The sequence below is a fragment of the Anabrus simplex genome, chromosome 4 (genome assembly GCF_040414725.1).
Source record: "Anabrus simplex isolate iqAnaSimp1 chromosome 4, ASM4041472v1, whole genome shotgun sequence".
Taxonomy (NCBI): Eukaryota; Metazoa; Arthropoda; class Insecta; order Orthoptera; family Tettigoniidae; genus Anabrus; species Anabrus simplex.
Genome location: NC_090268.1, coordinates 115,284,561 through 115,298,824, shown reverse-complemented (window position 1 = coordinate 115,298,824; position 14,264 = coordinate 115,284,561). Strand labels below are relative to the sequence as shown.

At 42.5% G+C, this 14,264-nt stretch overlaps 1 long non-coding RNA gene across 1 annotated transcript in view; it reads right to left on the bottom strand.

Moving 5' to 3' along the window:
• LOC137500409 (uncharacterized) overlaps positions 1-14,264 on the bottom strand; it is a 258,124-nt gene that overhangs the window by 141,781 nt on the left and 102,079 nt on the right. The gene's annotated exons all lie outside the window — the stretch shown is intronic.

The window sequence follows — 14,264 nt, the reverse complement described above, 5'->3', positions numbered from 1 at the left end:
AATTCGCACAGGTAATACAGACCTATGGTGTTTCACACATAGCGGCACCATTAACAGGCAACGCAAACCTACGGTTTTCATCACTTAAATGTACTATCCACAAGGACTCGTACTATCCCGTGGTGTTCCTTATATAGTGGGTACTAATCATAGGCAAGCCAGAACCCTGGTGGCGCTCATATAGTGCTACTAATCACAGGTACCGTAAAAGCCTGACCGCACGGTGCTCCTGATTGCTACTAATCACGAACCTATTTGGTACCGAACATAGTGGTACTACGCGCAAGTAATAGCGACCCATGGTGTTCCCCGCGTGGTGGTACTAATCACAAGTAGTTTCATGGTTCTAATCCATTAATCCCTTGGTCGCCCCTTTTAGTCGCCTCTTACGACAGGCAAGGGATACCGTGAGTGTATTCTTCGTCTGCGTCCCCCACCCACAGGGGGTTGTGTGTTTGGTCCGAGAAAGGTATTTTATTTCCCTCAAGTCCGCCGGCAAGCCAGTTAGGACCCCCCCTATCCGCCACCTGGACGCGCCACGTGGGAGTATCACCTCTCCCCCTGCTGCGCCAGCGTAGCAGGTTCGTGGACAGTGGGGTTCGAACCCACTATCTCCCGAATGCAAACTGACAGCTACATGACCCAAACCACGCAGCCACTTGCTCGGTTTTAATAAAATTAATTAAAGTCAATAAGATTAGGACAAAATAAACTGAACCAAAGTGCATTAATAAAGATCTGTAATCTAGTGATAAGTTTTATGATTTCAAAACCATATGCAAAATATCGAGATCATCGGCCCCTGATAAATACATTCCTATTTCTGTTCATTTCCGCGCCGATAGAGATGAGGTGGTATGTTTGATGATTAAAAGGTGCAACGAAGTGCAAATTAAAACATCACAATGTATTCACTGACGAGATTCTAAAACGAATGGTGATGAAAAAAGATCGTGAAACAAAAACAAACATTAGATTCAATTAACAATGTCTTAATTACTGGGATGATTCTTATCTAAACGGGTTCAAAATTCAGGTCACTGGCTCCTCACAACTGAACTAATCACTGGTAAAGCAGAACCATAGTGCTCCTCCTATAGTGGTACTAATCATACGTAACGTAGACTCATGATGCTTCTTCCATCGTGCTACTAATCACAGGTAATGTAGAGCCACGGTATGTCACATACAATGACACCACTTGCAGGTAACACAAACCCGTGGTGTTTCGCACATATGGGCACCACTCACAAGCAACAAAGACTCATTGTGCTCCTCACATAGTGGGACTAATCACGGCCGCCCGTATTCCCGTGGTGTTCCTCACTTGGTGGAACTAATCACAAGCCACGTATACTCATGGTATCGCTCACATAGTGCTACTAATCATAGGCAATATACACAAACGGTGTATCAAACATTATGGTAAGGCCCACAGGCAACGCAAACCCTTGGTGTTCCTCACATAATGGTACTACTCTCAGGCAACGCAGACTAGTGGTTTTCCTCACATTGTGGTACTAATCACGGGCTCCAGCCAAACCTGTGATGACTCTCACACAGTAATAGGCCTACTAATCACAGGTAACGTAGACCTATGGTGTTTCTCATAAAGTGGTACTGCTCATAGGTAAAGCAGACCCATCCTGAACACACTAGAAACGACCGGTGGAATACACGCGATTGCACTTATCACAAGCAACGCTCAAACCCGCAGTATTCCTCACATAATGGTTCTGCTCCTATATAACGTAACGTATATCACTGGTTTTTTCTCGCAAGGTTGTACTAGTCGAAGTAACGTCGACCCATGGTGTTCCGCACCTAATGGTACTAATCACAAGTAGCCTCAAGCTTCTAATGTCATCATCTCTTGGTCGCCCCTTTTCGTCGCCTCTCACGACAGGCAGGGGATACCGTGGGTGTATTCTTCATCTTCTTTCCCCACCCGCAGGAGGTACTGGTAAGTTTCAGCACCTTCGAATGCCACCGAACTGAACCTAAATTAAACCTATCACTTCAACGTACAAGGACTGCGCTCTACTATCTGATCCACTCAACTTAGCATCTGCAAATTGAAAACCAGTGGTCGTAGGAAACTAAGACTTCCTAACAAGGCGACACTCCGGAGACAAAAATCGATATCTTGGTCATTTTGGCGATTTCCTTCTAGTGACTGTTGTGCCACACCAAGTTCGTCCTTGTGTTGCACCATTCTGACGTCGCTCTCGCGGCAATGTCTCGAACGTATCAATTTGTAATATTCCCAAACATGACCTATCTTTAGCTTTTCTTTGATAGATGGCGTCTCATGCCATCAATATCTGACGAAACATTTCTCTCTTGTGACACTCTTTGCCTTCCGCTCTCTGCGAGAGAAAACAGTGTCTGATGCGAGGAAGGTGATGTTGATTGATGTTTGTTGTTTAAAGGGGCCAAACATCGAGGTCATCGGCCCCTAATGGTACGAAATGAGACGAAATGAAATGACAACTTAAAATTCCAAAATCCTCCACTGACCAGAATTCAGAGCATGAGGACTAAGAATGAATGGATGGAAATGAATTTAAAATGATCAGTGGATCCGACCCACAGCGCCTCACATGCACAGAAGCTGGCACAAAACAATCGTATTTCCGACCAAGGGACTGCTTCTATAGTACGATGCTGAATCGATTTGCGTATAGTCGAAACGGGTCCAAAATCCAGGTCATCAGCCCCTAAGAATGGTATTTATCGCTAGGAAAGTAGAACCATGCTATGTGTAATGTTGCAGTACTAATCAAAAGTAGCGGAGACTCGCGGTATTCCACACATTATGGTACTATTCACAGGTAGTGTTTCGCACATTGCGGCGCTGTTTGCAGGCAACGCCAACTTATAAAGGCAACGCAAACCCATGGCGTTCCTCACGCAAGTGGACTAACCACAGGGACCCGCACTATCCCGTGGAATTCCTCACCTAGTGGGAACTGAGCATAGTTAAGGCAGAACCATGGTGTTGCTAATCCCATCGTGTCACTCATATAGGGGTACGAATGACAGGTACTGCAGGTCCCCCATCCTGATTCACACACTGTCGCTACTAATCACAAATCTATTGCGTACCTAACATAGTGGTAATACGCGCAAGTAAATGCAACCCATGGTGTTCCCTGCGTGTTGGTACTAATTACAAGTAGTTTCATGGTTCTAATTGGACCATCCCTTGGTCGCCCCTTTTAGTCGCCTCTTACGACAGGCAGGGGATGCCACGGGTGAATTCTTCGTCTGCCTCCCCCACCCACAGGAGGTGTGTGTTTGGTCCGCGAGAGGTATTTTATTTCGCTCAAGTCCGCCGGCAAGCCGGTTAGGAACCCCCTATCCGCCACCTGGGACGCGCCACGTGGGAGTATCACCTCTCCCCCTGCTACGCCTGCGTAGCGGGTTCGTGGGCGAGGAAGATGGAAACGTCAAGCTACAAAATGATTGCACTAGATTTTGTGTGTTTTATCAAATGGATTTATCGTCCACCCTACGCGTCTCTTTGCTCAGAGTGAATGATTTTGATTATATAGAATCTGCTTATTTTATTCTTCGGGATGTAAGGTATTTATTTTGAATTTTGGCATGCCGTAGTTGTGCTGATTTCGTGTACTGAGACAGGTTTTTTAATTTTCATTTGCTGCAGTTTTTATTTGTTTCTCTTGTGTGCATTAGTTTCTCGTACAAATTATTCAATATGTGGAAACGGAAGATAGCTCTGTGTGAATGACGTGTATTTGCCTGTTGTTCTGAATTGAGACCCTATGCTATGTTTTCTTCGTGGTTATGGCTGGCTGAGCTTGTGTTGGTGTTGATGTTGCGTTAACGACAATGTTGTGTAATTCATGTTCGGCCTAGGAGAGGCGATATGAATATGTCATTTAGCGTGAATACTGGATAAAGGTCATGATCGTAACTGGATGAACCTATCTATCATGCGGCGATGCCTTGGTTACGACCTGGTAAGTTTTAATCAAGCTCGTGGGCCAGTGATCTTATTTATCATGCAGAACGAGTTTTCTCGTAACGTGTCTTGATAGTAATATTCACTTTATCCTGCACACATTTAGTCTCTACACGGTGTGTGAGTGAGTTGGCGTGGCTCTATTTGTTTGAATATACGTTATTTTTCCGTATCTCACAGGTGTCTATTTAACACCACCCTTCGTTTTTATATTTGCTTGTGTTCTCGGCTTACACGCCGGTTTGATTGTTTATTTTAAGGATTTGCTCTCCATTTTATCTTTTCCACTGTTGAATACATTTAGCGATTTCGTAACTGTGGCAACCTCTCATCTTTTATATATTGTCCTTCTTTTTTGCTGCTTGCCGGGCCATCTTCCCGGTGTTCCTTTGTTTATTGTATGGGGATGTGTATCCTTACAGGTGATTGTTGTAAACCGCGCCTTTTAAAATAAGATACGATTTGAACACGTGTCTGCTATTACCGAAAGCTCGTTTGTGTGATTTGAGAAAGTAAATATTTGCTTTCATTGTATGTATCCAACTTCACGCTTTGGTGAAAGAAATGCTTCGTTCCAAATAATTAATTACTTAGCGAAGAAAGAGGTATGTTCTGATTCTAATTGTAATTGCAATTCGCAACGTTTCCTTACAATTTTGTTAATATCTACCAAACGGCACTTATTATGGGAAACACAACTGCGCGTTTTAAAGCCCCTTCGTCTGTGATACGGAAGTAATCTCTTTTCTGTATCCACTCTTAATTTTTGTTCATTTTACGTTTTTATTTGAATTCCTACTTGTATTAATAAATTTATGTTTTTGATCCCATTCTTTTATTTGGGGGTGCGGCTTATCACCTTTCTGCTTCTTATCGTTGATTGATGAGGTACGAGTCCAGCTCCGGGCTGTTTTTAGGCTGTTCCGACCAGTCCACGAGGTAAGTATTTGTGTTAGTAGGTGTGTGGGCGGTGAGGGGCACACTGTAATTGAAAGGATTGAGTCTCTTATTTCTTGTCACAAAGTTATTCAGTTGAATTCAAACGATTTATCACGCTTTGCTGTCCAGTCTGCACACAGCAGAAATTGGCGTGGCATCTGCTGAACTGTTTTGTTAGGTAATGATGTCACTGTCATGTTTCCATTCAATGCAATTATGCATCCACGAGATGGACCAACAGCCCCCCGCGCACTCCCGATATATTTATGCAGAATCCAGCTGTACGATCTGCCATATTTCTGAATTAATATATAAAGCATGTTACGGACTAATATTTCAGTACTCGACTGTCATTGAGCAACATTGTACTCACGTACTGGTATTCTTGATGGTACTACAATAGTGCCGACAACTATATGTTTTGTTATTCTTGTATGTAATTCTCCTTTGTGAGTCCTGTGGTGGTAGCCAGTACGTTTACTTTTGTGAAGTACGCGGGCAAGTAACCTCTTGTAATTATGTATCAAGATACTATTATTATTGACAGATAGTGTGCTGTAATAACTGATAGCTTGTATCCAAGGGAATAAACAATATGCGTAAACATAACTCAGCCTTAAGTAAGCGACGAATTGCTGAAATATTGATAGGAAAATGATGGGGATCAGTTATTACCGAACAGGAGACTCCATTGAAGAAGCCAGGGACAAAAAGTCATGAAATGTTATCGGAAGCAGATTGTTCTCAACAGTAAAGTGTCGTATCGACTTCAAGCCATGTATGTCCTGCACCTATAGCCAACAAACATCACACGACAGAAATTACAATCCCTATAACTTCGACTGAGGAAAAGTTTAATTGTGAAAAACAAGATGTAGGTGAATCACTTTCCGCTCCTTGTAGAAGAAGAAGAAGAAGAAGAAGAAGAAGAAGAAGAAGAGACAAGCTTCCAGATTTACCAGTATTCGTACAGCAGCTGCTAAGAAATAAAAGGAAGGAAAACATACGGTTCTGGTGACTTTTAGGTAATGAATAAGGAAGAAAACATCATTTGAACTTTGCTTTAAATTTCCGGCCAATTGTAATTTTTCATTTAAATCCCATTTTTCTGCCATAATATTCTACCAAATGTAACAAAATTTGTATGGCATATGTATCACAGCTATATTAGGAAACCTGCGTATGGAATTTTTGATTGCAGAATTTTTTCAAGTAGTAGGGATTTTAAAGTCCAAATGAAGCAATTAAATGGCGTAGAACATAAAAATTACACAAACTTTAGTACGATATATCTCCGTATATAAATTATGTACAGAAAAATCGATACGTATTTCTTTTTAAAGAAGTATTATCTACTTAATTACAAATTTCCATTAAAATGTTAATTAAATTTCATAAAAAAGGGGAATTAAAAAATTCAAATTACATTTCAAAAATATATTTCGGAAAAACTACTAATTGTACATGTTGGTGAGATTCCCACAAAATTTCTTGAAAATCCATGCATTAGGTAAAAATATTTTATCTCAGGAGTGTCGCCTTTTAGGCAAATTATTCCGCTGAGCGATAAAAGTAGAATGTGAACACTAAACACCTTTTATCAAGATGACTCATGGCAACAAGTGAGGTAAATGAGGAAAGATTAAAGTGCTGAAATTATAGATCACAACCGCCGTAGCCTTACTTATGGTACATCCCCAGCATTTTCCTGATGTGAAATTGGGAAAACCACGGAAAACCATCTTCAGGGCTGCTGACAGTGGAATTCGAAGAACCCACTATCTCTCAAATACTGGATATTGGCCGCACTTAAGCGACTGCCACTATCGAGCTCGGTAACACAAAGAATTGTACTGAACGTAAATATCTGGCGGTATTAAGGACATACAGTAGAATATGTTCCTAACTTTCAAGCAAGAATCATCTTCATTTTGAGCGTATAATCTTTGGAATTTTTAAACGTTCATGCGTTGAACATTGTTCTTTTAACTTTCTTTTAAACCCTGTTCTACTTTCTGGTAAAACAGCAATCACCACTATAACAACTGGGTAATCATCCTCTCTTAATACTAATCAAAGGGAAAAAGGTAAAGTTCTGGTACTTCAACGAATGAAGATATCGGCAAAGGAAAGGGAAGGGTCACGAGGGGCGTGAAAATGGAAGTGTGGAAGGTAGCACAAGGAATTGGAAGCCATGCCAGACTAAGCTAGGGGTCGCGTTTCCAAATTTAGAGCCCCTGCGGCTCCTTTCTCAAACAGTCTCCAATATGTAAGATTTTTTTCCGGGTTAAACTATTTGTAATGATGATGCAAGACATGTTTTATTTTGTCTTTTTTGTTTTTTTTAATTTGCTTTACGTTGCATCTACACAGATAGATCTTATGGCGACGATGGGATAGGAAATGCCTAGGAGTAGGAAGGAAACAGCCGTGGCCTTAATTAAGGTAGAGCCCCAGCAAATTGCCTGGTGTGAAAATGGCAAATCACGAAAAACACTTAGGGGACACGGCGTGTAAATTCTACCACCCACACCGAAAGCAAGAAGAAGTGAAAAAATCATTCTTCTTTTCAAAATTTCACAGCTTAAGAGAAACGAGAGGAGTTCTGACAAGAAACATTCATTTGGAGTGCATCCAGCGTCATGTATCGAGATCAGCCGCTCCACAAATGGTGATGTGCCGGCTATCAGTCATATACAAGGACGAACCACGCCCTAAGTGTTTCAACACTTGCAGAACGTGACACGAGGATAAATAGCACATTGTTCCCTCCACGCACGCCTCAGACCCGCAACCAAGAGCTAACCGGGAATTTTCTAACATCAGTGTCCTTTCTCCCAAACAGTTTAACAGTTTAACAGGGTTAAACTACTTGTTAATGATGATGCAAGAAATGCTTACTTTTGTTTTTTGGTTTTTTTACAATTTGCTTTACGTCGCACCGACACAGATAGGTCTTACGGCGACAATGGGATAGAATAGGCCTAGAAGTACGAAGGAAAAGACCGTGGCCTTAATTAAGGTAGAGCACCAGCATTTGCCTGGTGTGAAAATGGGAAATCACGGAAAAACATCTTCAGGGATGCCTACACTGGGGTTCGAACCCACTATCTCCCGGCTGCAAGCTCACAGCTGAGCGCCCCTAACCGCACGGCCAACTCGCCCGGTGAAATAAATGTTAATTGGTACACAATTAACATGAGAGACTAAAAATGTGCGCTGTGACGGCGTGGAGAGCCCATGTTCCCGCACTGGGACGCCGCGGAATAGAACTTATTTTACAATTTTATTTTTATTTTTTCAAAGTAGTGCAATAGGATGCGACGTTTAGCAGTTTCTGGATTGTTCTAGAGGCTCGCCGAACTTTCTCGGTAAGCTATATTTGTAAATAAATAGCTCTCATTGTTGTTAGTGGTGGTGGTGATTACTGTCTTAAGGGAGAATGAAACTGAGCCACTATCCTCTACTAACACTAATAAGAAGGAAAACCGAAGAGGTCCGACAATTCGAAGAATGAAGGTATTGGTAAAAATAACAGGAAGGGCCACGAAGGCGGGAAAATGAAAGACTCCCTAGTCCTCGCAACAAAATAACATCGGGTTCAGAGCAGAAAAAGAGTTGATGAAGGAGGCTGGACAGGAAAGTGAGGAGCCTGGCACAAGTGGAGTAATACCATACTCAGCTAGAGGAACCTTGGTCGCCAACCGTCTCTCCCCAGTTGTAAGCAACTGAAGGTTTTCCTTTTGTCACCTCGTACGACAGCCAGGAGATACCTGTGACGGAATTGAGGGCACGCTGGAGTTGGGGGGCCCTGGAGCAACCACCCTATTCACAGAATGTGCGTCACTGTGATTTCAATCTGTTCCCCAACTAAAGGAACCAGTACGAGGCGGCAGCGGCGGCGGTGGTGGTGGTAACTGTTTTTAAGAGAAAGTACAAATAGGCAAGCATCCTCCACTTATCCAGTAATCAGGAGACAGTGGGTTCGAGCCCCTCTGTCGGCAGCCCTGAAGATGGTTTTCCGTGGTTTCCCATTTTCACACCAGGCAAATGCCGGGGCTGTACCTTAATTAAGGCCACGGTCGCTTCCTTCCAATTCCTAGGCCTTTCCTATCCCATCGTCGCCATAAGACATATCTGTGTCGGTGCGACGTAAAGCAAATAGAAAAAAAAAAATAGCATCCTCTACTAACAGTAATGAGGGAGGGGGGAATGGCAGGGGTCCAACACTTCGAAAAATAAAAGGTTTCGGCCAAAGAAAGACAAGGGACACGAATGGCGTGAAAATGAAAGACTCCTTAGGCCTCAGAATCTTAATTACGTCGGGGTTGGAAATGAATAAGAGTTAACTAAGGGAGGTCGGATAGGATAGGTGAAAATATATAAATAAATACATAAATAAATAAATGTAAATGCAAGATACAATAAAGAATAAAGGAAATGACATACATCCGCCAAAAAAAAAATCGGTGACGATGGTACTGGAAATGGTTCGAACTATGAAAGTAGTGGTCGTGGCCTTAATTAAGGTTCACCACGGCATCTGAGTGATGTGAAACACCATTACTAAAATATCATTTTCAGGGCGGCAGACCCACCAACTCCCGAGTCGCATCTCATAGCTATACAAACCTTACCGCGAAGCTCTCTATTACGTTTCCACTTTTAGAATAATGATAATATTCAACTGTGTAGCGGTTAACTAACCATTTCAACAATCAAATTTTCAAATACTTGTCTTTCCGATAGTGACTTTACGTCGCAGTAACACAGCTTTTTGGTAACTCTGAGATTCGAATGATCTAGGATTAGGAAAGTACATATCTGCCGTGGACTTAACTAAAGTATATTCCTGGCATTTGCCTACTTTAAAAATGGAAAACCATTGAAAACATTTACGCAAACTGAACCCACCATCTCAAGAATGAAAGCTCGGTAATTTTCAAATCATCGAATTGCCAAGTTAAAAGAAAGTTCAGTCAGTACTGTGTATTACCCAAAACTGATGGTATATTCTAATCTACATCAATACAATGAGATCGTAAACTAGTGGAGGCAATTAAATCTGTTTATGTCGAGCGGTAAATGTCATGTCCTTCAGATGCTACGCATTGCTCTCTGTAATAGTTGTACCGTCAATTATGTTTAGAAATAAGCTTGATACTCATGTAGTTTTCTGAGAACATCAAGGGTAATGCAAAAATTGCATGTCAAAATTGAAAACAGGTTATCTCAAACCACACAAATTCATTTAATAATGAATACTTGTCAAGTGACAGGCAGACTTGTCATTCATCGAAATGAAGATCATCTATTCATAGCCATGACTACAGCTCATTTCGATTTTTGATCGTTTTGAAATATATTTAGCCATATTTACAAACAATTGACTTAACTGATTGATTATAAGTAAACCAAACTCAATTTTGCGAAAAAGAAAAATGAGAATGCTGGTTTCACGTCTAGATCCCCTACATTATATAATGGGCTCTCACAACAATATGCACTTCATAAGCAGGTGACTATGCTTTATATAAGCCTATTCATCCTCAATCATTGTTATGAGTACCTTGGTCTAGATACATGCTATTAGTCTAAGAACATTTAGCACACAACACTCGAAGGATAAAACGTATCATAAAAAGTAACTACGCTTTTATCGGGCTCAACTTTCTCCAAATAAAACGCATAGCCGAACGCACAAGGAAAGATCCTTGAGGATGATGTGGTATTATGGATCTAGAAACTGAAAGCAAGTTATCTCAAACCATATAAATAAATTGGTTGTTTCATCTCAAGATGATTTTCCATGGATCCCAATTTTCACACTGAGCGAATGATGGAGCTGTACCTGGATTATGATCACGGCACCCTTTTCCCATCTCGTTATTGCCAGAAAGGCATCTGAGTTAGAGGTACATAAAAACCAATATCAAGACGAAACAAATAACAAGAAATGACCATGGAAGGTCAGAAATAAATAAAAAATTGAACTCGCTGTCAAGTAAGTTAAAACATGCTACACTCAACTAGTAGTTTCGTGATTAGACAGTTTGCATTTTATGACGACGGGTTGTCTTTGCAGGTCTTGTGCTGTTCGTAATATTTCGTGCTAGGTTTCATTGAATAACGTAAGTCTGTGGTGGTATTAACACCGTTGTGACGAAGATTGATTGCCAATTTCTTCCCTTCCAGCATGCATCATTAATCGCAGGACTTAAAACTTTGTATCATCTATTGCATGCGACGTATTTTAACATCGCATGGTGTTAGTGTGAAATACTGTGCCCATATCCTTCCTCACTTTATAGTGGTCTTTTGTCAAATGACTAATCTTGAAGAAATGAAGTCGTGGTAGCTTAATGAGTGAAGTGTTGACATTTCAACTGGAAGGAATAACGAAAAACACTTTGGATATCAAGAAAGATGTTAAGTGTTGTTGATAACATGTAAATCACTGTACGTCTAGTCAAAAAAATAAGCTGCCACCAAGTAAGTTGGCAGTGCGGTTAGGGTAGCGCAGCTGTGAGCTCGCATTCGGGAGATAGTGGATTCGTATCTCATTGTCGGCAGCCCTGAAGATCGTTTCCCATGGTTTCCTATTTTCACGCCGGGCAAATGCGGAGATGTACCTTATTTAAGGCCACGGCCGCTACCTTCCCAATCCTAGCTTCTTCCCATCCCTCCGTCGGGATTATACTGGGCTAGGATTTAGTGTGGGATACTTGGTTTAAATCTGGCTTGTGAGGAGAGGGAGGAGACATTTAATTATTTCTGCAGTGGGGAAGGATTGCGGTGGTGTCGGGTGGCTTAGGTTTAAATTTTGGTTAAAATTTGGGAGATATGTGGTGTTCGTTTTTGGGGACTGAAATTTGAGGTGCTTATTGCCATTATAACGGTCCTTGACTGCCTTTTTAAAGTAAGGACAGCCCGGAGAGGAGGCTGCGTGATTACCTGAGCAATTGGCACATTTAGGTTGATCTCGTGGAACGGGGCAACTGAATGGTGGTGATTGTCTCCGCATCTATTGCAGCGGGTATCGTTGGGACAATTTGCAGCTGAGTGGTTGAGCTGTAGGCAATTGTAACACATGAAAATCAAGGAAGAGTGTGAACTACTTTTGGTTGGACTGTTTCGACTATTGTTGGAAATAAATGGCTTTTTGGTATCTGGCGGAGGGGTGGATTGTTGTGTAGATACTGGAGGCTGTTTGGCAGTACGTACAGGTTTGTTTGACTTTGATTGATTGGCGTGATTTCTTGGGTGCGGCTCGGTTTGATTCGGCTTGTTGGATTGTTTCCGGCTCGAGGCTTCGGGGCTAGGTCTCTCCGATGCGCACTCTGGCGTGGCTGTACGAATTAAGGTACAGCCTGGTGTGAAATTGGAAAACCACGGAAAACCATCTCTAGGGCTGCCAACAGTGGTGTTCGAACCCACTATCTCCAGAATACTGGATACTGACCGCACTTAAGCAACTGCAGCTATCGAACCCGGTAATTACTGTTTTAGGAGGATGTACAACTAGGCAACCATCCTATATTTAACACTAATCAGAGTGAAAGAAAGGAAGGGATCCGATACTTTAGAAAATGAAAGTATCGGCTAAAGAAAGACAAGAGTCACGAATTGCGTGAAAATGAAAGATTACCTAAACCTCGAGTGCTCTAAAAATACCGTCGGGATCGGAAAAGAACAAGAGTTGACCAAGGGAGGTCGGATAAAATAGATGAAAGTGATGATGATGATGATGATGATGCTTGTTGTTTTAAGGGGCGTAACATCGAAGGTCATCGGCCCCTAATGGAACGTGATGGACGACATGATATATGATATTTAAAATTTTTAAAATGTATCCACTGACAAGAGTTAAAAAATATGGTGATGAAAAAATGAGTATGAGATTAAAACAGCAGTGGATGAAATTCGCAATGCCTTATTTCTAATAAAATAAGAGAAAATACAGGGGGAAAGGAATAAGGCAGTGCATGGTGGTGCATATATATATACTTCATTTACATTAGATGTTAAAATAACACATTAAAATACGCAACACAAACTAAAATGAAGTCCATACGTTAAAAGCGCAATTGAAACAAATACACGAAAACAAAGGACATCACTAGACACGGTAAAACAGACCACTATCCCTCATAAAGCGGATGACGAGGTCTGCTGACTGCTCGTCATCTCGCAAGATAAGGGAGATGGTACCCGGAAGGTTAAGACTACGGCGAAGATCGACCAGGTCTATACACTCCGTAAGCATGTGTACCACGGTAAGATGGTCGCAGCAGGTACATACCGGAGGGGGTTATCCTTTCAAAAGATGCGAGTGAGTCAGGATACCGTGGCCGATCCGAAGACGACATAATACCACGGCTTCCCTTCGCGAAGTCCTCCATACCTTCGTTGTTCCTTTTATCGCTCTCAGCTTATTTGGAAGTGGAATGGCCTGCCACTCCATCTCCCAATGAGACATGACCAGATGTCTCAGCTGAGAGCGAATATCACTTGCTGGAACCTTGAAAGGCAACGGGGGCAGTGTAACTGCCTCCTTGGCAGCCCGATCTGCTAACTCGTTTCCCTCGATTCCCATGTGGCTTGGGAGCCACAGAAACGTAATTCTGGTGCCGGCATCCGAACACCCGGCCAGCAGGTCCTGGATCCGCTGCACCAGAGGGTGCCGAGGGAAACAGGTATCGATAGACAGGAGTGAACTCAAGGAGTCAGTACACACAAGAAAGTGACGGCGTTCATTGTACAGTGCGTACCGCAAAGCTCTACAGATAGCATAGAGCTCTGCTGTGTACACACTACAGGTTTCCGGTAGAGGGAAAAGAAACCTATCATTGTCGACAACGAATGCACAGCCCACCTTCGTGTCCGTCCTTGAACCATCCGTGTATACGACGACTGAGCCTGGATAGCGGCCAACGACGGACAGGAAGAGCCTCCGATAAATCGAAGGGTCCGTGTTCTCCTTCGGGCCAGTGTGTAGGTCCAGGACTATTTCAGGGCGCCGTAGTACCCACGGAGGTACCCCACTTGGTTGTCTGACAAGGCAAGGAACCGAAGGGACGTCAAAAAATCTGTAACTGCTATCCAAGCGTATTCCAACCGGCCGCGTTGCTCGAGGACAAGCGGCGTTAAGCAAACGGTTGCCATTGTTGAAAACGCAAGGTTAGCTTGGATGAAGTGGCATCTGTCGCAAATTAGCAGCATACGTAAGAAGCATTTGCTGGCGCCTCAGATGTAAAGGCGGCACACCAGACTCAGCGAGCAGGCTAGCTATGGGGCTTGTTCGAAAAGCTCCCGTCGCCAACCGAACCCCGCTGTG